Source organism: Hippopotamus amphibius, chromosome 15, assembly GCF_030028045.1.
Source record: "Hippopotamus amphibius kiboko isolate mHipAmp2 chromosome 15, mHipAmp2.hap2, whole genome shotgun sequence".
Classification (NCBI taxonomy): Eukaryota; Metazoa; Chordata; class Mammalia; order Artiodactyla; family Hippopotamidae; genus Hippopotamus; species Hippopotamus amphibius.
In genome coordinates this window covers 11,149,098-11,172,095 of record NC_080200.1, presented here as the reverse complement: position 1 = coordinate 11,172,095, position 22,998 = coordinate 11,149,098, and the positions used below count along the sequence as shown (strand labels likewise).

Here is a 22,998-nt window from a genome sequence, read left to right as displayed (position 1 = left end):
AGTGACAACTCACTCCCTTGGTGCTGGCACAAAAACCCCCAATGTGTGTGTGAATTCCCATCCTAGCTCACCTCTTAACCTCAATAAAAAACTATGGCCAGGCTCCTTTTCTTGCTCTCTCAAGGCATTTCTAACCTGCTTGAGAGGCCTACCCTGCTCTCCCCACAGACCTCAGTTATCAAGTAATTAACCCCTTCATATATTCCTGGTAGCCACATTATAGGACAAACATATACATGGTATGTTCATTTCCAACCTTAATTCTTAAAATTCTTATCATTAAATACATATAAGGAAAAATGTACGTTCTGTGGTAAGATTTAGTAATAATATAAACATCCTTGGAATCACCATGAAGATTCATAAATGTCGTGTAGGCAGTGGTGAAAGTCTATTGATGTTCCCGTATCCTTTCTCATCTCTGTCCTGCCTCAGACACGACGTGATTCTTTATCCTTCATACCTTCACCATCTGTTATTTTTCACTTAGCAGTGTTCTTTCAATTTTGTCTCCTTTGACATTTCAACAAATGAGTATTAAAGAAATTTCATTGAAAAGGTTTTCCGGTGGTGTCTCTGCCTAAGGTTTCACAGTTGCTAGCGTCTGAGGCTTCAGGGCTGGTCTAGAAGGGTGGGGTTCATCTTCCCAAGAGAGCCAAGCGCCCCAGAGGCCGGGTGGGGGTGGGGAGGGATGGATGGGCGTCTCCCACAGGAAATGGTCAAAAGGTCAAAATAGAGCCAGACTCATTATTACGTATGGTGAGGCCACTTTTGAGTGTCCATGTCTGTGAACAAGGGTCACAGGGCAACGCGGCGGCGTCCCTAGACGTCAAAGCTCCCTCCCACTGCCAGGAGCAGCTCTGCTCAAGGACCCGACCTCCGACCTGCTGTCGCTCAGGCACGGGACGGGGGGGCCTTGTGAACTGTCCAATCAGGGGAGTCGCCGGGTACGTAAGCGTGGGCTACGCTCCTATGGCGCGGTGGGTGGGATGGACTGCGCTCTAGAGCCATCCAGTTCCCGCGGTTGCCAGTCGGTTGCCGTAAGTACCTCACGTTGCTCTGACACATCCTCTGTTACTGTGACCTGCACTTGTCGCTCGGGAGTCGTGGGGTGGACTACCCGAGCCCGAGAAACCGAAGAATGGTGAGTTGCGGGGATCGCCGACCTCAGTCCGCTGGTGGCGCGGCGCGGCGCATCGAGGCAGGGGCGGGGGGAGTCGGGATGCGGCCGTTTTTGCTCTAGATTGTGCGCTGACCACCGCGAAGGTCATTGGGGCAGTCGTGACTTGGTCTCCGGGGTTCGTGCGTGGTTGGAACTGTGGTCTCTGGGGTCCTCCTGTCTCCCCAGGAGACCGTTTCTCCCTCACTTTTCTAAGTGCGGAGCAGTCTCAAATTCACGACCTTGTCCCCACAGACTAGCTTTTCCTAGGGCTGGCAATAAATGCCTAAATTTCCAGATCTTCCCCCTCCAGTTCATAGCATCGGTATTACCTTTTATCCTCCGTGGTGAGTTTTAAACTACGCAGTATTTTAATTGTTTATCATTCCTCTGCTGAGCTATGGATGGCTCTTTTTAAAGATTTGTTTTTTTGTCTGTGGATATTTTCCATGAGAAGAAATAAGAGATTAACCACCTGGAACTACGTTGTGTAAAAGCCTTATGCCTCTCTTCCCCAGAATCTTTCTTGGGCACAGACATCCTGTTTGAGCCCTTTGGGTAGAGATTTCTCCTTGGAGAGAGACTCTTGGGTGATCTGTCCTTTCATCACAGTTCTGGTTCAGCACTGCCCCTCCCTGAGTTTGTGACTATTCACTTTTTTAAGTCTCTGTTTTTCAAATAAATATAGAATAAAATGTATTTAATCAATAGGTTGGAAGAGTGTGTAAAATATTTCCAAAGAGTCAAGAAAGAGGTAAGTTTCCGAAAAAATAGAGTATTCCGGTATTACATTTCATTTGTTAAAGTTTTGGTTTCTTTTTTTTCTTACTATTGGCTGAGTGTGGTAACATTCTGAGATCTGTTTTTTTCTTTTGGGTGATTTGAAATGCAGTATCAGGGCTTACACTTCCAACATCTAGTAGTGTGTTCAGTTATGGTTGTTTTTCAAACATTTCTTGTCATGGAATCAACTGACATGTATTTTCAGAAATGAATGGATGTTTGTAGGGTTTTTTGTTGTTGAGTTAGAAAAATGCCTTATAGTTTTCTTTCATCCTTTATACGTGGGTTAGTCAAAAATTATCTGCGCTTACTGTAGAATTTATTTTAATTAACTTTTAGAAAAGACAAATACATCATTTTTCGACATAATCTTCTTGCTTTTCAGTACACTTTGTTCATCTGTCAACAAGCTTTCATATTGCCTCATTAAAAATGTTTTAGGCTGAGCTGCGAGTCATGAATGCACTGCTCTCTTCACTTCTTCATCAGAAGTGAATCTTCGTCCTTGTAGGGCTGCTTTCAGGGCACCAAACAGGTGAAAGTCTGATAGAGCAAGATCAGGACTATAGGGACGATGCTTTAACACCTCAAAATGAAGTTTTTTGCAGAGTGTCAACAGTGTGGGCAGAAGTGTGCGGATGTGCACACCCTCAGATCACAAAAACGAATCACTGCATTCTGCTCTTTTGTGCACATCACAAGTGGGGCATCCATTTTTGCTAACACTGCAGTTACAAATGAACTGATGTAACACGTTCACACCTGCACAGCAGTGGCTGGGAGGACAGTAGCCTTGAGCTGCTAAGTGCTGGTAAGACAGTGTGGCCAACAGAAGTTTTAATATAACTGGACTGCGGATAATTTTTGACTCACCATCGTACATGAACACTGGGTTTAAGTGGTTTTATCAGATTGTTCAAATACTGAATTTGTGTGTTTAAAGTATCTTTACCGGTCTAGAGCAACTAGCTGGGAAGCAGAGATCTGAAGACAGTGTCTCTAAGCTAAGCACCCCTTCCTCTCTCCATGATTCTGCAAAGAAAAACTTGAAGACCTGGTTTGTTCTTCTAGGGAGCCTCTGCCTGCGGTTGTCCTATCAGCTCACACGTACTGTGGAAGAAGGCTTTATACTGAGAGAAGCTACAGAGACCTGAAAAGCTGGGGATGTGTATGCACATGGCAGGAGGGGTTTGTCGGGGGCTATGGAGTGATGCCCTTTCTGAGATTGTAATTGTTTTTACCTTGGGCCTGTTTCTAGACATAGGCTTGAGCTTTGCATGCACAGTGGAGATGCACTTGGAGTAATTTGTGTACATACAGGAAGTCCATGAGTCAGGAGGTATGTCTTCTGGACAAAGTGTTTATAAATGGGGGAGTTCATTTGGGTCACAATCTGAAATTCATTCTAAGAGTTCCTCACTTGTGAGAATGGAAGCCTTAGAGAGGGAGTATTTCCATTATGTCTTAAGAAGAGGGTATGCAGAACTCCCAGAGTTTGTTCTTGACACTGCTTAGGTGTCCCTACCCTCCATCACCAGGGACTGACCCACTCTAGGGGTTGTATCCCAGCAAGGGGAGTCTGGACCTCAAGCTTGGGTAGGTGGGTTTTCTTCTGAAATGTGGAGAAGCAGGCTGCTTCTCTCACCTGATTCATATATTTGCATTTCTTTCCTTCTATACATTAATATCTTGGATATTGCAACTCTTAACTCTGTCTCCCTTAGTAGTTTGTGATATTATTTCCTGTGTGAGTGTGTAAGATTTTTCATTCTTGGGCTTTGAAGATGTAAATTGATTGAAAGATACAATGAATGGGAGGAAGGCAAGAAATTCTGGAACCAAGCAAAATATTTGTTCCTTTTAGGCAAGAAAGCCTCAAGATAAGAGATGGGTGTATTTGAGTTTTCAGGTGGATTTTACATTTGTGTGTTTTTTGAGTATGTGTATGACCCTAGAGAGCTTTGAGAATTTAAATACTATAATATTGGTAAGGCAGTGAGTTCCTATTTTAATTGATATGAGAAAAACTACTCCAAATTTACTTAACCCCCCCACTCCCCTTTTTTTCCTGCCATGCTGCAAGGCATGTGGGATCTTAGTTGCCCGACTAGGGATTGAACCTGTGTTCCCTGCATTGGAAGCGTGGAGTCTTAATCCGTGGACCACCAGGGGAGTCCCATAAAACCTTCAAAAGTCCTAAAACATTTAATGGATTAGAACCAAATCTTGAGTGTATTATAAAATGTTGCTTATTCTTGAGATAACCCCCTAGAGTGAGATATAAGGAGGAAGTAGGATGCTGCTTCTTATTTTAGTTAGAAAAAGGCTTGAAATTTTCATTTGTTATGGTTTAAACTTTTGTAAGCATTAGTGTTTAAAGGAGTAAATCTTAGAATGATTTCCTTAGTAGGAAAGTAAAAGTTAAATAAATTTAAAAATGAAAATTTTAAAGCAAAAGTAAGTTAATTAAAAATAAAGGCTATTAAATAGAAAAATATGGTTTATATAATCCACTCAGTTTATTTTAAATAATTCACGCAAAGGTTAGCAAAAATCTGCAAGAGGAGAAGGTCTAAAGTAGACTTACTCCAGAACATTCTGATCCCCTCCAGGATGTCTTTGTTGGGATTTATCTGTGTTAGAGTGAAGATGTGACAGAGGCTGTGTTGGACACAATGTATAGGGCACAGGTTGAAGGCGGGGATTATATCCTACGCAAGAGATAGGTCCAGTGGTGGTCGGTCCCAAAAGAGCAGTTATATAAAACCAGAAAGTGAAGAGGGGGGAAAGTCTGTTTCAGAGGGCAGGCTTGAGTCCACACACTTAGTTCAAGAGAGCTCCCTAGGGCACTTAAGTGCCTCTACTGCTGCTGCTGCTGCTGCTGCCTCTGTTGCAACAAAGGTCCTGTCCTGGGTTATAGAGGACAACACCATGGCAACCCTGTGAAACAGCCAAGGGATTAGTTCAAACCCGACTTAAGCCCAGGTTCCTTATGCTTTGTAAAACACCACTTGTCATGGAGGCAGCCTCTCACCCTGATGGCACTGATTTGAGGCTCTATGGAGGAAAAAATTTATAAGTACCAGGGTAGTGAGGACACTCCTCCCCTGAAGCATATCCAAGAACTAATAAAACAAAACAGGGAAGGACAAGAGGGAGAGAACAAAAGAAAAAAATTCTGAAACAAAGGTCCACAGTTTGACTCAATTGGGAATCCAAAATATACTGAAAGAATTTTTTTTTTTTAATTTTTTTTTTTTTTAGATTTATTATTTATTTATTTTTGGCAGCATTGGGTCTTTGTTGCTGTGCGAGGGCTTTCTCTAGTTGTGGCAAGCTGGGGCTACTCTTTGTTGTGGTGCTTGGGCTTCTCATTGTGGTGGCTTTTTGTGGAGGGGCACAGGCTGTAGGAGGGCTTCAGTAGTTGCAGCACTTGGGCTCAGTAGTTGTGGCACACAGGCTTAGTTGCTCCACGGCATGTGGGATCTTCCCGGACCAGGGCTCAAACCTGTGTCCCCTACATTGGCAGGCAAATTCTTAAGCACTGCGCCACCAGGGAAGTCCCCAAAATATACTGAAAGAATTTACACAACAAAAAGATGAAAGGGCACTACTTGGCTTTGGGGTCAACATAGTTTCTGAATTAATTTTGCCATCTACTATACAACAGTAATTCTCAAACCTTCATGCAAACAGTCAGTACCATGGCTCAAATTATAGTTATACCTGGGATGCCTTAAATTTAAGTCAGATACCCATGATAATCTTAGGGGAGTTAACAACTATCACGTAGAATACAAATAGGTGTGTTTCACCTTAACTATGAGAACTGTGGTCTTACCTGAATTCCCCATGGTTGTTTTAAAATATCCCACACCAAGCAGGGATGGTCTGAACCAATGAATTATAAATTAAATTTTAATTTAGTCTTTGACACTTTCAAATTACTTTATGAAAATGGGACCCTAAGACCCCCTTGAGACAGGATACAGCTAAACCTGGGCCCCCTGCCATAACCTACCTGAAGGAGGGGTGGCCTCCCTCTCCTCAGTTCCTTGCCAGATGCTGAAGAAGGTCACTTTTTCCCAGACCCCTAGACTCCCTGTGAACTCCTTAGCATTCCCTGAGTGAAAAGCAGTGGGAGTTTGTCATTTGAGACAACATCATCACATTCATACATGACCCAGCTCAGGCAGTTGCTGCTTTTCATCCCTTATTTAGGACATCCTGATGAAGGATGGGACTTAAGGATTGACAACTGACCAATCATCAGGCTGTTGTCTTAGCAGTTGCCTTCATCAGCGTGTGTTTACAGACCCCTGGATGATTGTCTAAGAGTTGCCGCTTTGTGGTCAAAGAATGCTGGGGATCTCTTGCCTAACAGGTGCCCACAATAGACATCAAGATAACACTTGTCTGTGTATGTACTAAGGCCTGTCCAGGACACTTATCCACATCAGTCTCAGGCACTGCTGATAGTAACCAAGGCACTCATTTCTCAGAATACTCAGTGCTGGGCAGTGGAACACGGCATTCAGTGTGGTTTTACCCTCTTCCAAGTCTCAGGATCCAGGCCTCATAAGAGCACCAAAATGGCTCATTGAAATAACTTCAAATCAGTTGATTGAAGATGGCTTTTTTCAGTCATCAGGGATGGATATTAATACATCTGTCTTTATCTTTTTTCCCTCCCAAGGAGACTTTTCTTTGCAGCAAGCAATTTTAGTTTTACAGAAAACTTGATCAGAAAGTACAGGGAGTTCCCACATAACTCTTCTACCTCCACATAGTTTGCCCTATCTTGTATATTTTGTTATATTGTCTTCAGGCTTTGGCAGTGTGTCCACAGGCAGTTACATGTGTCCATGATTTCTGACATGTAGAATACTTTCATTGCCCTAAAAATCTCTCCTGTTCCACCTACTTATTCATTCCTCCCTCTGACTCCCAAATCTCTGGCAACCAAAAATCTTTCACTTTTGTCTTTTCCAGAACTATGGCTGGAATCATACAGTATGTGGACTTGTCATATTGGTTGCTTTCCCATAGCAATATGATTTTAATATTTATCCACATCTTTTTGGCTTGATACCTCATTTCCTTTTATTACTTGATGATATATTTTATTGTATGGGTGTTCCCATGATTAATTTTCCATTTGCAATTGGGGAATATCTTTTTACCTGTAAGTCCTGACAGTCATGAACAAAGCTCTTATTAAAATTCACATGCAAGTTTTTTGTTTGTTTGTTTTTGTTTGTGTGTGTGTGTGTTTTAATTAGATAATTTATTTTGGTGTTTTGTTTTGTTTTTTGGCTGTGCCGTCAGGCATGCAGGATCTTAGTTCCCCGACCAGGGACCAAACTCACGCCCCCTGCAGTGGAAGCGCTGAGTCTTAACCACTGGACCACCAGAGAAGTCCCCCAAGTTTTTTTGTTTTTTTGTTTTTTAATAAATTTATTTTTTATTGGCTGTGTTGGGTCTTCGTTGCTGCACACAGGCTTTCTCTAGTTGCGGCGAGCGGGGGCTGCTCTTCATTGTGGTGTGCGGGCTTCTCATTGTGGTGACTTATGTTGCGGAGCGTGGGCTCTAGGCACATGGGCTTCAGTAGTTGTGGCACATGGGCTCAATAGTTGTGGCTCATGGGCTCTAGAGTGCAGGCTCAATAGTTGTGGCACACAGGCTTTGTTGCTCTGTGGCATGTGGTATCTTCCTAGGGCAGGGATCGAACCCGTATCGAACCACTGCGCCACCTAGGCAGTACCCCCCCAGGTTTTTTTTATGAGCATAGTTTTTCAAGGCTCTTAAGGAAATACGAAGGAACCTGACTACTAGCTTATATGGCAAGAATAGGATTAGTTTTTTAAAGAAACTGCCCATCTTCCAAAGTAGGCATATGATTTTCCATTCCCACCAGCAGTGAATGAAGGTTCCTGTTGTCCCCTATCTTCTCCATCATTTGGTTGTGGTTCTCAGTGTTTTGAATTTCAACTATTGTACTCTCTAGTAACATCTTCTCCTTTTGTTTGCAATTCCTAATGACGTATGATGTTGAGTGTCTTTTCTTATGCTTATTTACAATCTGTATACTTTCTTTGGTGAGGTGTGTGTTCAGATCTTTTGCCCATTGTGTTGCCTGTCTTCTTTTTGTTGAGTTTTAAGAGTTCTTTGGACATTTTGCATACTTGTCTTTTATCACATAAATGTTTTGCAAAGCTTTTTCTCCCAGACTGTGGCTTGTGTATTCAGTCTCTTAATACTGTCTTTCACAGAGCAGGTTTTCATTTTAATGAAGTCAAACTTAGTATTTCTTTTTCTTTCATTGATCTTGCTTTTGGTGTTTTATCTAAAAATTCATCACCAGATCCAAGGTTGCCTACATTTTCTCCTGTGTTATCTTCTAGTAATTTTGCATTTTACATTAGATCTGTGATCCATTTTGAGTTAATTTTTGTGAAAGGTGTAAGATCCATATCTAGAGTTGTGAGGTTTTTTGTATATGCATGTTGCGTTTTCCTGGCACTATTTGCTGAATAGACTATGTTTTCTGCATTGAATTGTGTTTGATCATTTGTCAAAGATCAGTTGAATATATTTGTTTGGATCTATAAGAAAACATTCACTTTAGTATATTGACCATTTATCCTTCAACCTTAATCTACTCTCTTGTTAGTTCATGGGGTTTCTTTATTATTGTTGGTTTAAGATTTTCTCCTTAGATGATCATGTCATATGCAACAAAAGACGGTTTTATTTTTTACTTCCCAATCTGTGTACCTTTCTCTTTCTTGGCTTACTGTATTAGTTTATACTTTCAGTACAGTTTTGACTAATACTGGTGAGAATGAACATCATTGTCTTCTTCCTAATCTTACCAGGAAAGCATCTCATTTGTCACCGTGAGGTATAATGTTAACTGCAGGTTTATTGTAGATGATCTTTCTCAGGAAGAGGAAATTTCCCGCTATTTCTAGTTTGCTGTCATAAATGGATTTTGAATTTTGTCAAATTCCCTCTCCTTTTATTCTTGATATTAATATCATTTTTTCTCAGCTTGTATAGATGTATCTCAATTTTATTAAATTCTTTTAAAATAACCAACTTTTGGTTTTACTGATTTTTCTCAATTGATTTCTCATGATTTTGTTGATTTCTAATTTTTATTACTTCTCTTTTTGTACTTTGTTTAATTCGCTGTTCTTTGTCTCATTTATAAGATAGAGGCTTACTCATTGATTACAGATCTCTTTTTTCAATTGTATGCCTTCAATGCTATATAAATTTCCCTCTAGATACTATTTTTGGTGGATCCCACAAATTTTGGTAAATTGTAGCTTCATTTCATTTAGTTCAAAGTAATTTTTAATTGCTCTTTAGACTTCTTTGATCCATGAGTTACTTAGAAATGTATTGTTTAATCTTGAAGTATTTGGGAGTTTCCTAATATCCTTGTTATTAACTTCTAGATTAATGCCTTTGTGGTCAGAAAGTATATTTTGTATGATTTCTCTTCTTTCAAATTTGGTAAGTTATGTTTCCTGTTCTGGTTGTGTTCTATCTCATCACTTTTCCGTGTGAACTTGTTAAGAATGTGTGTTCTGCTGTTCTTTGATGATGTGTTCCATGGTTTTCAATAAAATCCAGTTGTTTGAAGGCACTGTTCAATTAAACTCTGGCTTTTCTGTTTTTCTTGGTAAACTGCAGTTCTCTTATTTATTAATAGAGGGGAGTTGATGTCCCACCTATCTTAGTGGAATCATCTGTTTTTCCTGGCAGTTCTATCCATTTTCCCTTGATATAACTTGTCACTGTATTGTTATGTACATAGCAGTAAGGATTGCTCTGTCTCCTTAGACTTGACCCCTTTATCATTATGTAATACCCCCTTCATCCCTGTGCTTTGTCTGAAAGTAATATAGATATTCCAACTGTCTTTTAATGTTAACATGAGATATCTTTTCATGTCTTTCAATTGTTGTATTTAGACAATTGACTTTTTTAAAGAACTTTTATTGAGATACAATTGGCATACAATAAACTGCATATATTTAAAGTGTATAAGGTGATATATTTTTTCTTATTAGTAATGTATATATGGCAATCCAAACAATTGAGTTTTAAAGTGATTATTGATATGGTTGGATTAATACCTACCATAATTTTTTGTGTTTTCTCTTTGTTCCCCTTGTTCTTTGTTTCTGTTTTGTCTTCTGACTTTTTTCCTGCCTTCTCTGGCTTTGAGCATATTACTTAAATCCATTCTTTCTTTTCTTGTAGCATATTGGTTATACTTTTTAAACTTTTTTATTGATTTCCCTTCAATATGAAGAATACATTTACAATTAACCCATGTCCTCTTTCAAGGAACACTAACCACTTCACTGGTTGTGTAAATTTCTCATAACAGAGTATTCCCAATCCCTCCCTTCCTGGCCCTTATAAATTGCTGTCATTCATTTCACTTATCCATAAGCATAATTACCAAAAACCTTGTTGCTAGTATTATGTTGAACAAAGTGTTATGTCAGATTAATTAAAATTTTAAAGCGATATTATTTTCCCTTCATTTTATTCCTTCCCAAACATTCTTCCTTTATCATTTCTTTCCTTTTGAAGAATCTTCCATAAGATTTCTTGCAAAGCAGGTGTACTGGTGACAGATTCCCTCAATATTTTGTCTCAGAAATCTTGAATTCTCCCTTACTTTTATTTTATTTTTTTCATTTTATTTATTTATTTTTTTTGAGGTACACCAAGTTTAATCATCTGTATTTATACACATATCCCCGTATTCCCTCTCTCCCTCGACTCCCCCCCGCCCTCCCCGTCCCAGTCCTCTAAGGCATCATCCATCCTCAAGTTGAACTCCCTTTGTTATACAGCAACTTCCCACTGGCTATCTGTTTTACAGTTGGTAGTATATATATGTCTATGCTACTCTCTCACTTCATCTCAGCTTCCCCTTCACCCCCTGCCCCCCCAAACCTCAAGTTCTCCAGTCCATTCTCTGCATCTGCGTCCTTGTTCTTGACTTGTCACTGAGTTTATCAGTACCATTTTTAGATTCTGTATATATGAGTTAGCATACAATATTTGTCTTTCTCTTTCTGACTTACCTCACTCTGTATGACAGACTCTAGGTCTATCCACCTCATTGCATATAGCTCTATCTCATTCCTTTTTATAGCTGAGTAATATTCCATTGTATATATATGCCACATCTTCTTTATCCATTCATTTGCTGATGGGCATTTAGGTTGCTTCCATGTCCTGGCTATTGTAAATAGTGCTGCAATAAAAATTATGGTACATGTTTCTTTTGGGATTATGGTTTTCTCTGGGTATATGCCCAGTAGTGGGATTACTGGATCATATGGTAGTTCTATTTTTAGCTTTTTAAGAAACCTCCAAACTGTTTTCCATAGTGGCTGTACCAACTTACAGTCCCACCAACAGTGCAGGAGAGTTCCCTTTTCTCCACACCCTCTCCAACATTTGTTGTTTCCAGATTTTGTGTTGATGGCCATTCTGATCGGTGTGAGGTAATATCTCATTATGGCTTTGACTTGCATTTCTCTGATGATTAGTGATGTTGAACATCTTTTCATGTGTTTGTTGGCCATCTTTATGTCTTTGGAGAAATGCCTATTTAGGTCTTCCGCCCATTTGTGGATTGGGTTATTTGCTTTTTTTGGTATGAAGCTGCATGAGCTGCTTGTATATTTTGGAGGTTAATCCTTTGTCCTTTGTTTCGTAGGCAGCTATTTTTTCCCATTCTGAGGGTTGCCTTCTTGTCTTCTTTATGGTTTCTTTTGCTGTGCAAAAGCTTTTAAGTTTCATGAGGTCCCATTTGTTTATTCTTGATTTTATTTCCATGATTCTAGGAGGTGGGTCAAAAAGGATCTTGCATTGTTGGATGTCATAGAGTGTTCTGCCTATGTTTTCTTCTAGGAGTTTTATAGTGTCTGGCCTTACATGTAGGTCTTTAATCCATTTGGAGTTAATTTTTGTGTATGGTGTTAGGAAGTGTTCTAATTTCATTCTTTTATATGTAGCTGTCCAGTTTTCCCAGCACCAATTATTGAAGAGGCTGTCTTTTGTCCATTGTATATTCGTGCCTCCTTTGCCAAAGATAAGGTGCGCATATGTGTTTGGGGTTACCTCTGAGTTCTCTATTCTATTCCATTGATCTTCCTTTCTATTTTTGTGCCAGTACCATACTGTCTTGATCACTATGGCCTTGTAGTATAGTTTGAAGTCAGGAAGCCTGATTCCACCGACTCCATTTTTCCTTCTCAAGATTGCTTTGGCTATTTGGGGTCTTTTGCGTTTCCATACAAATCGTAAGATTTCTTGCTCTAGTTCTGTGAAGAATGCCATTGGTAATTTGATCGGGATTGCATTGAATCTGTAAATTGCTTTGGGTAGTACAGTCATTTTCACGATGTTGATTCTTCCAATCCAGGAACATGGTATGTCCCTCCATCTGTTTGTGTCGTCTTTGATTTCTTTCATCAATGTCTTAAAGTTTTCTGCATACAGATCTTTTGCCTCCTTAGGCAGGTTTATTCCTAGGTATTTTATTCTTTTGGTTGCAATGGTGAATGGGAGAGTTTCCTTAATTTCTCTTTCTGCTCTTCTGTTGTTAGTGTATAGGAATGCAAGAGATTTCTGTGCATTAATTTTGTATCCTGCTGCTTTACTAAACTCATCAATTAGTGCTAGCAGTTTTCTGGTAGTCTTTAGGGTTTTCTATGTATAATATCATGTCATCTGCAAAGAGTGACAATTTTACTTCTTCTTTTCCAATTTGAATTCCTTTTATTTCTTTTTCTTCTCTGATTGCTGTGGCTAAAACGTCCAAAACTATGTTGAATAATAGTGGTGAGAGTGGACACCCTTGTCTTGTTCCTGTTCTTAGAAGGAATTCTTTCAGTTTTTCCCCATTGAGAACGATGTTGGCTTTTGGTTTCTCATATATGGCTTTTATTATGTTGAGGTAATTTCCTTCTATGCCCATTTTCTGGAGAGCTTTTATCATAAATGGATGTTGAATTTTGTCAAATCTTTTTCTGCATCTATTGAGATTATCATATGGTTTTTATCCTTCAATTTGTTGATATGATGTATCATGTTGATTGATTTGTGTATATTGAAGAATCCTTGCATCCCAGGGATAAACCCCACTTGATCATGGTGTATGATTTTTTTAATGTACCGTTGGATTCTGTTAGCTAGTATTTTGTTGAGTATTTTTGCATCTATATTCATCAGTGATATTGGTCTGTAATTTTCTTTTTTTGTGACCTGTTTGCCTGGTTTTGGTATCAGGGTGATGATGGCCTTGTAGAATGAGTTTGGGAGTGTTCCTCCTTCTGCAATGTTTTGGAAGAGTTTGAGAAGGATAGGTGTTAGCTCTTCTCTAAATGTCTGATGGAATTGCCGTGAATCCATCTGGCCCTGGGCTTTTGTGTGTTGGGAGATTTTTAATCACTGCCTCAATTTCTGTACTTGTGATTGGTCTGTTCATAGTTTCTATTTCTTCCTGGTTGAGTCTTGGAAGATTGTATTTTTCTAAGAATGTATCCATTTCTTCCAGGTTATCCAATTGATTGGCATATAGTTGCTTGTAGTAGTCTCTCATGATGTTTTGTATTTCTGAGGTGTCCGTTGTTACTTCTCCTTTTTCATTTCTAATTCTGTTGATTTGCATCTTCTCCCTTTTTTTCTTGATGAGTCTGGCTAATGGTTTATCAATTTTGTTAATCTTCTCAAAGAACCAGCTTTTAGTTTTATTTATTTTTCTTATGGTTTCTTTCCTTTCTTTTTCATTTATTTTTGCTCTGATCTTTATGATTTCTTTCCTTCTGCTCACTTTGGGGTTTCTTTGTTCTTCTTTCTCTAGTTGTTTTAGGTGTAAGGTTAGGTTGTTTATTCGATCATTTTCTTGTTTCTTAAGGTAGGACTGTATTGCTATAAACTTCCCTCTTAGAACTGCTTTTGCTGCATCCCATAGGTTTTGGGTTGTTGTGTTTTCGTTGTCATTTGTTTCTAGATATTTTTTGATTTCCTCTTTGATTTCTTTAGTGATTCCTTGGCTGTTTAGGAGTGAATTGTTTAGCCTCCATGTGTTTGTATTTTTTGCAGTTTTTTTCCTGTAATTGATATCTAGTCTCATGGCATTGTGGTCAGAGAAGATGCTTGATTTGATTTCAATTTTCTTGAATTTGCTGAGGTTTGATTTGTGACCCAAGATGTGATCTATCCTGGAAAATGTTCCGTGTGCACTTGGGAAGAAAGTGTATTCTGTCGTTTTTTGGATGGAATGTCCTATAAATATCAATTAAGTCGAGATGGTCTAATGTGTCATTTAAAGCTTGCGTGTCTTTATTTATTTTCTGTTTGGATGATCTGTCCATTGATGTAAGTGGGGTGTTCAAGTCTCCCACTATTACTGTGTTACTGTCGATGTCCCCTTTTATGGCTGTTAGCATTTGCCTTATGTATTGAGGTGCTGCTATTTTGGGGGCATAGATATTTACCATTGTGATATGTTCTTCTTGGATGGATCCCTTGATCATTATGTAATGTCCTTCCTTTTTTCTTGTCATAGTCTTTACTTTAAAGTCTAATTTGTCTGATACGAGTATTGCTACACCAGCTTTCTTTTGACTTCCATTTGCATGGAATATCTTTTTCCATCCCTTGACTTTCAGTCTATATGTATCCCTTGGTCTGAAGTGGGTTTCTTGTAGGCAGCATATAGAAGGGTCTTGTTTTTGTATCCATTCAGCCAGTCTGTGTCTTTTGGTTGGAGCATTTAATCCATTTACATTTAAGGTGATTATTGACATGTGTGTTCCAATGACCATTTTCTTAATTGTTTTGGGTTTGTATTTGTAGGTGTTTTCCTTTTCTTGTGTTTCCTACTTAGAGAAGTTCCTTTAGCACTTGTTGTAAGGCTGGTTTGGTGGTGCTGAATTCTCTTAACTTTTGCTTATCTGTAAACCTTTTGATTTCTCCGTCGAATCTGAATGAGATTCTTGCTGGGTAGGGTATTCTTGGCTGTAGGTTTCTTTCTTTCAGGACTTTCAGTATATCCTGCCATTCCCTTCTGGCCTGCAGAGTTTCTGTAGAAGGGTCAGCTGTTATCCTTATGGGTTTTCCTTTGTATGTTATTTGTTGCTTTTCTCTTGCTGCTTTTAGTATTTTTCCTTTGTGTTTAATTGTCATTAGTTTGATTAATATGTGCCTTGGTGTATTTCTCCTTGGGTTTATTCTATATGGGACTCTCTGTGCTTCTTGGACTTGGTTAATTATTTCCTTTCCCATGTTGGGGAAGTTTTCCACTATAACCTCGTCAAATATTTTCTCAGACCCTTGCTTGTTTTCTTCTTCTTCTGGGATGCCTATAATTCGAATGTTGGTACACTTAATGTTATCACTGAGGTCTCTGAGACGGTCTTCTAGTCTTTTTATTCTTTTTTCTTTTTCGTGCTCTGTGGCAGTTGTTTCCCCCATTCTATCTTCCAGCTCACTTATTCGTTCTTCTGCCTCAGTCATTCTGCTGGTTATAGCATCTAGAGTATTTTTAATTTCAGTTATTTTGTTATCCATTGCTGTTTGTTTTTCTGAGTTCTTATGAACTGTTTCTTGTACTTTCTCTATTTTGTTATTGAGATTTTGTATCATTTTTACTATCATTACTCTAAATTCTTTTTCAGGCATTTTTCCTATTTCGTCTTCATTTATTTGGTGTTGTGGGTTTTTTTCCTGCTCCTTTGCCTGCCTGGTGTTTCTTTGTTTCCTCATGGTAGTCCAAACTTCTGGGGTTGCTTGTCCCGGCGATAGAGGGGTTTATAGAAGACAGTCCAAGCCCCAGACTAGTGTCCGAGTGTTGGGTTAAACAAATACTAAGTTTAGGAAACACATACATGTATAAGACACACAATTACTGAATCCATTAGGACATAAGGCTCTGGAAAGACATGACAGAAGAACCCCAGTATGCTATCAGATATTCAAAGAGAAACCCAACAGAAATTGAAAACCAAAACAGAAACAAAAGCAAAAACAAACAAACAAATAACACCTTACACATACAAACACTAATCCAGGGAGATATTGTAAGGTAGGATCAAATATAAAAAAGAGTTAGAGTACCACCAGACAGAATGGAGATTCTCACAATGAAATTAGACAATTGTACTAAGAACTAAGATAAAGACAAAAACCTAGTATTAAATACCAAGGCGGTGTGTCATTTGGAGAATAGAGCAAGGAGTCTGAGCAGATCAATAGTGTTGCTTATAAGTATGTTAAGATAAAATAAACTAAAAATGGATGGATGGATGGAAGACAGGGGAACAGAAGAGTGTAGTGTGACTGGAAATATGCAAATAAAAATAAAGGAATAGAAATGTATAAAAGATAGAGATGAAAGGAAGGTAGGAGAGATATATAGTCTGTACTACCAAAAACTTAGCTAGAAATAGAAGTATATAAAAAGGCAAAAAATAGAATAAAAAATAGACTTAAAAATATGTTATAAAACTTGTAGATCCCTTAGGACTAAGATCGTAATTAATAAAGGAAAAAAAAAAGAGAAAAAAAAACCCAGAACTGATCCCAGAATGGACCAGTTCAATAGAATTGATGCTAATATTTCTGTTTCCTTAGAGTCTCAGCTGTAAGTGTCCTTCTACTCGCCTTGGGTTTTTTGTATTATTCTGTGACCAGCAGAGCTTCTTTTGTTGTTTGTCTGTAAGTGTTGGTGTGTGGGGGGGAGAGGGTACAATAGTGGCTCCTTCCCCTGGAAGTGAGTGAGCAGTGGTGCTCTGTTGTTTCAGTCGGGCTTGGAGGTGCCTGTTGCAGAGGGACGCTGGTGGCTGAGGTGTAAACAGAAAGTCTCAGAGCTGGGCCTCCCTTGGGTTTTTTTTTTTCTCTCTCGGCAGCCTCCCTGCTGCCAGAGTTCCAAGGGTTTTAATCTAGCCCCGCCCGAGGGCCTGAGGGTCCCTGTTATCCCTGTGCGCCTTAGGTGGCCCACAGGGGGTTCCTCCACTGCCCGCTGCAGGCGCCGAAAGAGAGAGAGAGGCTATGCCTGAGGCTCCTCCCTCCTGCCCGTGAGCCTGCAGCATCCAGCTGCCATCATGGCCGGGCAGCTCTCAGGGGCGGGCAGTCCTCGCCATGGACCTCTTCCCTCCTGTCCTCTTGATCCGTCACCTTACTGGCAACAATTTTTCTCACCCTGAACCAGCTCTGCAGTTCCCACGCTCCCACTCCTGGACCCTCTGTTCAGCTGTGAATCGACATCTCAGTCCGGGAATGCTGAGCTGTGGTGTGGACCCTCCATGTGTTTCTCACTCCCTCCTGTCTGCCACAGCTCTGCCGCTTCATCCTCTTTGAGCCATTGTAGATGCCTCCCTACCGGTTATGTCGGGATCCTTGTGGTCCTTTCTGGTGTCCGACGTTGTCTGCTGGTGTTCAGTTGTTTCTCTGTGGGAATTATTGCATCTTTTGGTGCATTCCCAATGCATCTGTGGAGAGGGATGCATTCCACGTCCCTCTACTTCACTGCCATCTTCTCTCTTCTCTCTCTTACTTTTAAAGGATAATTTTGTTCAACACACAGTTGATTTAGGTGAGTTTTTTTTTTTTTTCTATCAACAGCTTAATGTTTCATTACACAAATGGTGCAGCCACTTGGAAACAGTAAGTTCCTTAAAAGTTAAACCTTGAATTACCATATTACCCATCAGTTCATATTTAGGTATATGCTCATGAAAAATGAAAATTTGTGTCTAGGCAAAAATTTGTGGGTGAATTTTATAGCAAGTTAGTAAAAAGACAACTCCACGTACCTTTCTTTGCTCTCTCTAGCTATTTTTTGTCCTCTTGAGAGGCCTGCCTTACTCTATCCAGAAGCAAAAATTATAGAGGGATAAATCCTTTCATAATCTCTTGGGAGTGTGTGTTGTCTTGAGCTGAGGGATTCTTATGCTCAGGGGTTGAGGTTTCATGCTCCTTTACTCCTTGAGGGATCTTAGAAATGGCAGAAATTGGCCGTGCAGCTTCTAGAGTGGCTAGTCAGGAAACACTTCCTCCTGATTGGAGTCTGGAGATTTTATTTTCTTTGGGAAAAAAAGCACTGCTGACACCTATACATATTTTATAACTTTGGGGAAATTCAGCATTAAACCATTGTGGTCTGCAGTGAACTCTCTGTAATCTGAAGCTCTTAACCTGTTCCTCAAGTAGAGCAAAGCCCAGGATAGACTGTAATGGTTCTGCCAAGAAGAGCTTTCTGGCATGTTACTGATTGAGGGTCTGTGCCTATGTGTGCCAGGAATTGACTGGAAGCTGTCCTGAGGCATATGAGTATACGGATTTTGTAGTCTAAGTTGTCATGCCTTCTTCCTCAGGTCTCAGCTCTAAGATCCAAATTACTTTCTAGCCCATCAAATAGAAGAGAGAGAGAAAGGAAGAATTGCATCTGTGGTGAATATTATACAAGTTAAAAGTGATATTCTCCATAAGAATATTTGCATTCAACCAGCTGCATCAGATTGCTCCTAATGTCCTGGAATACCTAGAACTATATGACCAGCTAGACTTTGTTAAAAGTTTGCTTTCTGCAGGCCTCCTGGAATCTCATGTTTGGTGATGAAAATAGAAGAGAAACTCTCTAGTTCTTTACCATGTTTTTAATTCATTGAAATCTCATGCAGATCTGACCTTCTGCCTCATGGAGTGCTTTAAAGCGTAGGTAATAAAGAAGGAGATGAAAGATTTTCTCACAAGGAATGAATGGTCTTAAAATGATAATATTTGTTTCATTTATATAGCATTGTGTCATTTCCCAGCATACTCTGGATCTTGCCATTAGAGAGCAATAAGGTGTAATGTGATCACAATATAAAAGTGTGTAAATAATATCCATGTGTTCATGATGCTGTTAAATTTATGAGGAAGTAAGTGTGGACAGAGAGTTTCTGATGATCAAGTCATAGAATAAAGGTTTGGAGATAGCTGAATCATACGCAGCTTCCTATTAGTGGAGTATAGGTGTCCAGTGCTGTCAGTCTTACTCATCCTACCATATACATATTTGGGATGTTTTAGGACTCAGTGATTTTTGAGGATGTGGCTGTGAACTTCACCTTTGAGGAATGGGCTTTACTGAATTTTTCACAGAAGAAACTCTGTAGAGATGTGATGAGGGAAACCTTGAGGAACCTGGCCTCAGTAGGTAAGGATAACAACTGTCTTTCACTTTGTCAGAGAACAAGTGTTTCTTGCCCATGAACATTGTTCTAAGATGTAGAATGTGGAAAGGGAGCATGCTGGTAAATGAAATAGGCATGGTCATAGCTCATTATAGAACTAGAATCTGTGTAATAATTTTTATATGATTGCTAATTTTTCTGGGTTTGCATTTTAGGGAAGGAAGGGGAAGATCATGACATTGAAGATCAGTACAAAAATCAGAGGAGAAAGCCAAGGTGAGTCTCTCTCACAATAGAAAGTACTCTTTCAGGTCAGAGTCCTGGTATATTATGAAATTTTAAAAACAAGCAAACAAAAGAAATAAGCCTGACTTCAAATGTATTTATTCTTAGAAAATTTTCACCATAATACTCTCTTATATATGACATAGATTTTCAGTGTTTGCAAACTAGTTCACTTGGAAACAGTATTAATAAACCCTGTATATGATTATCACTGTTTTAATGCTAGCAGGGGTGAAGTCCTCTTGAAGGGTATTCAGTATATTCAATTTCAGATAATTTAGGCAAGGCAGGAAACCTACACTTGTGAGATTAAATCGTAAAAATGTAGTTCAAGTATTCTAACATATAAAATCATTAATAAAGAAATCATTAATAATATGCTTCTTTTTTACAGAAATCACGTGGTAGGAAGACTCTGGAAATAAAGAGGGTAGTCAATGTGGAGAAAACTTCAGCTTTGTTTCAGATCTCAATCTGAACAAGAAAACTGCTGGAGTGAAACCACATGAATGCAGTGCATATGGAAGAGTCTTCATACATCATTCATCTCTTAATAGACACATGCGATGTCACACTGGACATAAACCATGTGAGTATCAGAAATATGGAGAGAAGCCATATAAATGTAAGGAAAATGGGGAAGTCTTCCATTATCTCCAATATTTTGAAAAATGTGAAGGAAATTACAATAGAAAGAAAACATATAAATGTATGGAATGTGGGAATACCTTCATGTGGCTCAAAAGTTTTCAAAGACACAAGGTAACGCACACTGGAAATGCTCCTCATAAATGTAAGGAATGTGCCAAAACCTTTATTTCTTTAAATTCTCTTCAAATACATTTAAGAACCCACACTGGAGAACAATCCTATCAATGTATACAATGTGGAAAAGCCTATAGATATCATCAAAATTTTCAAACACATTTAAGGACTCACACTGAAGAGAAACCGTTTGAATGTAGAAAATGTAGTAAAGTTTTCATTTGTCTTGGTTCTCTTCAGAAACATGAAAGAACTCATACTGAGGAGAAACCCTATGAATGTAAGCAATGTGGTAAAGCTTTCCGTTCTGACGTAGACTTCCAGGTACATGAAAGAAATCATACTGGAGAAAAACCCTATGAATGTAAAAAATGTAGTAAAACATTCAGCTTTCTCAGTTACCTTTGAAAATGTGAAAGAACTCACACTGAAGAGAAACACTACAATTGTAAACATTGTGGTAAAGCTTACAGAGATTACAGATTCTTGCAAATACATGAAAGAACTCATACTGGAGAGAAACCCTATGAATGTAAACAATGTGGTAAAGTGTTCAGTTATTATAGTTCTTTGAAAATACATAGAAGGACTCATACTGGAGAGAGACCATATGAATGTAAGGAATGTGGGAAAACTTACAGATATTACAATTCCTTTCAAACACATGAAAGGACTCACACAGGAGAAAAACCCTATGAATGTAAACAGTGTGGTAAAACTTTCAGTTCTCAAAGAGGTTTCCAAGTACATGTAAGAAATCACACTGGAGAAAAACCCTATGAGTGTAAAAAATGTAGTAAAGCATTCAGTTGTCCCAGTTCTCTTCGAAAACGTGAAAGAACTCACAGTGGAGAGAAACCTTATGAATGTAAGGAATGTGGGAAAGCCTTCATTTGTCACACAAACTGTCGAAGACACATGAAAATGCACACTGGAGAGAAACCCTATGAGTGTAAGCAATGTAATAAAGCATTCGTGTGTCCCAGTTATCTTGGCAAACATGAAAAAACTCATACTGGAGAGAAACCTTATGAATGTAAACAGTGTGGTAAAGTTTTCAGTTATTACTATTCCCTACAAACACATGAAAAAACTCATACTGGAGAGAAACCCTATGAATGTAAACACTGTGGTAAAGCCTTTAGTTATTACCATTCCTTTAACACACATGAAAAAACTCACACTGGAGAAAAACCCTATAAATGTAAACACTGTGGTAAAGCCTTCATTTGTCATTCAAACTGTCTAAGACATGTGAGACTGCACGGTGGAGAGAACCATATAAATGTGAAGAATGTGGGAAAGCATACAGACATCTTAATTCCTTCAGAAGGCACAAAAAGACTCACTGGATAATCTTCTTGAATGTAAACAGCATGGTAAGGGACTTCCCTCGTAGTCCAGTGGTTAGGACCCTGTGCTTACAGTGGAGGGGGCGTGGGCTCTATCCCTGGTTGGGGAACTAAAATCCCACATGCTGCATGGCGTGGCCAAAGAAAAGGAAAAAAAAGACAGCATGGTAAGTCTTCATGAGCCCACATTCTTACATATGAAAACGCCTACAGAAAAGAAGAAAAAATGTAAGTAACGTGACAAAGTTGGATGGAAATTGATTTATGTATAATGTTGCAGAAAACTTTCAGCATGAAAGACTCGTTATTGATGTTGTAAATGTATTGTGTTTATCAAACGTCTGCTTTGAAGTGCATCACTGGACTGTGGATTTCTGCCGGTTGATATTTAGAAACAAATATTGAATTGAGATAATTCTGCAAGCTGTTTTTCAACAATAGTACATACAAGTAATAGGTAGTGGTTTTTCCTTAAATTAGTTAATAATTTTCTCTCCATTTTGAGCTTGTTGGATCCATGCATGGATTAGAGTGTGTTTACATTAAGCAATTAGGTTAATTTTTAAATAATGTTTTATTTGTTCTCTGTTAAGGGACCATTGAAAAATGATAGTTTGGGTTTTCTTACTGGCTTTGTGGTGGTTTCTAGGTATCCCTAGTCCAGTATATATATTCCACCTTTGTTACTGACAAAGCTCACCTTTTGGGGTGATGGGTATCTGAGCCTTTTTCCACTTCCCCTGCTAATAAACAATTGGAGTAAATTTTTATGTTTGTCGAGTTTATGAAAGAATATAGTTTCATGTCAATTATTATTTTCATATTTGGGCCTTTGCTTTTTGTCTTTTATTCTGATTGGTATTTGGTGAATAGACTTTGATTTAAGAAGAGAGATGATAATAGGACCAAAAAAATGTAAAATTGGAGATATCCTCCCTGTGGATAGTATTAGGAACTAGAGTTTACAGAATCCATCCCCCTTACAGTTCCATGCTAGAATTCACCAATAGCCTCACTTGCATAGGATTTGGAAGGCAGAAACGAATGAGGCATTAGTCAAGAGTTTGGAGCCACCATACAGGGAGAGAGACTGATACATAGGAGCTTCAAGGATACTGTCTTCCAGCCTATTTTCTGGGTTGTTGACCTTCCAATCAAGAGTATCCTCAAAACCACCACCAACTGTTTGATTTCCATTTTTGTAGAGCTGTGGGTTTCCACTGGTATCTTCCCAAAATCCACATCAGAGATCCATTAGAGTTTGGATTTTTTGGTAAGTTCTTTAGTGTCCATCAAGAAACTAGTTCAGACTTTCATGCTTGGAAGTATTGTCTGAGTCCCCTCTTCTCTACTTATATCCATATAAGGTCTAATTTTCATGGAAAACACCGTATGCTTCTAGCAGTGCTAGTGAGAATGTTTGCATCTA

At 38.9% G+C, this 22,998-nt stretch overlaps 1 pseudogene; it reads left to right on the top strand.

The window, feature by feature from the left end:
* Positions 1-1,030: 1,030 nt before the first annotated feature.
* Positions 1,031-22,905, top strand: LOC130836977 (zinc finger protein 709-like; annotated as a pseudogene).
* Positions 22,906-22,998: the final 93 nt, after the last annotated feature.